We start from the raw sequence: 3,814 nt of genomic DNA on the forward strand, positions 1-3,814 counted from the left end.
ATAGACGACGGGATACGCGACATAATAACACGTACCGCGTGGAGTTACAAACTTACAACATACAACAAACAAACATACATGTGAAACTAATATAAGCGTGTTAAAAAAACACATCATTGTAAAACTATTACCTTCTCAGATTCGCACGAAGCTAAAAGATATAATATTAATAAATCTTCTAATTCCAAGCAATTTTTATCCAGTGCTTTTCATTCAATGTTTTTTTATGCATAAATGAGTTTTAGAAAAAAAAATTTTTTTTTATGTCTATTGACAACCTATTAAAAATGAAAAACTACACTTAACTTAAAGTGGATGTATACATTCTTTTTTCATGGATTTAATTAAATTTATATGTATTTTGAAAAAATTTGAATTTATATAAAACTGCTTAAATATGAGATTGACATTGATAAAAATTTATTTAGTATTGGCAATCAAGTGATGGTATTATGATCTTTAGTTAATTAATTCTAATTAAAAAGGATAAGACGATTACTTAATTATAAAATTTAATATTTTATACTTTTGATATTTGTTTAAAAGAAAAACGTATAAACTAAGTTTCATTTGTTCAGTGTAATTTTTAATTCAGGTTTATATTTTCTTTTGATTATAGGAGAAGATATATTAAGTAAGTATAATCTAAATAATTATTCCTTTTAAAGATATATAGAATTTATAAGTATTTTCTTATTTAATATTTTATAGAATGTGTTTCTTGTAAAACTACAACAGGATTAGAGCATGTTTATCCGTGTGATCACTTTTATTGTAGCGCCTGTAGAAGTGCGACTTGGAACTGTTCGACTTGTAAACGAGCTGTCATATTTAGTAATATTATTCATAATATTAAATATGAGAACTAAATTCACCAACAACATTTATAATTTATTTTGTAAATTTAAATCTAACAATATGCTTTAATACTTTTTTAATAGCTTTAAGAATAACACACTTGATCTATCGCATATATTTAGTGTAGTTTATTGTGTTTCTTATGTGTTATTATAACAATGGATATCGCCATTATAATCCTTGAAGGAGGATTCATGGACGTTATACACTGTAATATATTTCAAATTATCATGTAACTGTTTAGTTAAAAGGTACTTTTCTTTTTTTTTAAACTCATTCTTTCTATAGAATTTCTATAGATTCTTTTGAAATATTGTCTAACATTGAAAAATAATATAAAGAATCAACAATAATATTCTCCGTGACTGAATGTAGAGTGAGCTTAATTTTCACAAACTATTCGTAGTAATAATATTAATCATATTTTATTTATCAAACATACAATCTAATAAACTATACTATATAATCGCAAGCTACACATCTAAATAATAGATTTAATGACATACATAATGTATAGTTCAATGTTTGATCATTAATTTTACTTTCTTCTAAAATTAAAAAGCTTACTAGTAAAGATAAAAATGTTAGTATTTTAGTGGTTCATAATAATAAATATTCAGTGTAACTTAAATTCAAGTTTATATTTTATTTTGATATAGGAAACAAATTAAGTAAGTATAAATTAAATAATTATAACCTATAATAATACATAAAATTAATCGGTATTGTCTTATATTTAAGTAACTAAAACACAAAGTTAAAAATTATTTTTCAAAAATTAAAAAAGTTATAATTTAATAAACTTTTTAACTATCAAAACATTGTTATTATACCATAAATAATAATAAATTTACTATTTAAAGAGTGTATAATATGTAGTCTGGAGTCCAATCTAGTCTTGAAGTCCAGTAATGTATTTTGTCAGAATTGTAAAAACATAGGTAAAACACATTATATATGGTATTTAGTAAGTAAGGAAGTGTGTTTTTATTTTTCTCATTGTTCTTAACAATTATTCGGTTTCTTTAGTGAGCAGCCTATATATTTTAAAATTATATTAGTTAAAATAAAACATAATATTAATAAACTTGCATTCGTATTGATATTGTAGGTAAATAATAAATTTATGTATATACTTATATTATAAGGGTATTCAACGATATCGTTTCAAATTTTTGGACATTTGATTGTGATATCGAAATATATCAATACCGTGATAATAAGATTATTGAACATTTTCGTCAGTTAGTTAATAATTATGTTAGTACCACATTATAGGAATGTCTAATTATTGGAATGATACGCATGTCGCAAAATGTCAATAAAAAAATTAAATTAAACATAAAATTCTATTTTAATAAACCCATTTAAATTAATATCGAAAATACCGCGATATTTCAAAACAATATCAAAATAAAATTTTGCAAAAAAAAAAACGACATCATATCAATATTTTATAGTCGATCCCAACTGTATTATGTTAGAATACGTAAACATATTTATTCAATAACGAATCATTTTAAATGATTCATACAATACGATTTTTCATAAAAGTATAATTGTCGGAATAATTTTTTCATTTTAATATTACAGTATACTTCAAAAGCTATAATTTAATATTCGTTGAAATTTATTAAATATTCCGGAACATTATCAAAAATTGAGTATTATAAAATGTAATTGCATTCAAGAAATATCTTTATCAAACACTTCCTGTACATAATTTGTTCTTTGAATTATCATAAAAAACATATCAAAAGAATGTTTTGTTGTCTCTAGTATAGTCTGTTAACATTTCATTAGGATCAGTATGTTAAAAAAAAGTAATGGAATTTTCAAAATGTAGAAAAAATTTTTTTATTTTATTTTACGTTACCCTAATTTTTTACGGTAATGTATTTTTGGGATATTCTTTTAAATGTCTTAAATTGAGGGAATTTTTTTTAATATTCGGTGCTTAAAACTTCAACTAGATTAAAATCGGATTCTTATGATACTTGAACCAAAATAATCAGTTCAGTGAGAGCTGAGGATTTTCATGGACATACATAAAAGTAAAAACACATCATGATAAAACCAATATTTTCTCAGCTTTGTACCAAGATAAAATTACATATAATATACATATGTGTAGATTATATATAAACATATACACTGAGTGAATGTTTATCATAACCCACTCAATTACTTACAGAATAAAAATAATTTAAACATATTTTTTTTGGTTATCTCTAGTTACACATTATTCTTGAATTATTAACTATGCAATACTTTTTAAGTTCATCCCTAATGTCTAGTAAAGGTGTCAAATTTGTTATTTTAAATGGGAACACATATTTTGTATTTAATAAAATTTTCGAATTTTTTATTTAATTTTAATGACATTTGAATTTTTAGAATAACATTATTCGTTTATTAGATATAAACATTTCAAATTTCCAATTTTTGAGTTAATATACATACACATTGTATAATACACAAGGAATTAATAACACAAGTAACTACTTGTGTTTTTATGACGTCGCCGTTATAGTCACAGAATGTTCATTNATAACACAAGTAACTACTTGTGTTTTTATGACGTCGCCGTTATAGTCACAGAATGTTCATTGTCAATTATGACAATCAATAGATATACTTTCACTAACTACCACTAACTGGCAACACAAAAAGTATTGCCAGTATTTATAAACTCACTACCAATGGTAGTGCCTTACTACCAATAAATTCTGGGTACCTGCGAATATCGGCATCATAAAAAACCAATTTGCTACCTGTATTTATAATCCCTTGTGTATTATACATGTGTATTAACTCTAAAATTTGAAACTTTAAATGTTTATATCTAATAAAATAAGTTGACACACTTACAAGGCATAAGAGATGAATTTAGAATGTATTTCACAGTTAATAATTCAATAATAATATGTAACTAAAGGTAACAAAAAAAAAAAAA

General features: G+C 23.4%; 1 long non-coding RNA gene across 1 annotated transcript; it reads left to right on the forward strand.

The window, feature by feature from the left end:
- Positions 1 to 498: 498 nt before the first annotated feature.
- On the forward strand, positions 499 to 2,320 carry LOC126909690 (uncharacterized). The gene is made up of 3 exons (XR_007705087.1): positions 499 to 634; positions 712 to 1,529; positions 1,722 to 2,320. It is a non-coding gene; the product is annotated as an uncharacterized LOC126909690 (long non-coding RNA).
- The last annotated feature ends 1,494 nt before the right edge of the window (positions 2,321 to 3,814 follow it).

This window comes from Daktulosphaira vitifoliae, unplaced genomic scaffold, assembly GCF_025091365.1.
Source record: "Daktulosphaira vitifoliae isolate Bord-2020 unplaced genomic scaffold, ASM2509136v1 Scaffold_904, whole genome shotgun sequence".
NCBI classification, from domain to species: Eukaryota; Metazoa; Arthropoda; class Insecta; order Hemiptera; family Phylloxeridae; genus Daktulosphaira; species Daktulosphaira vitifoliae.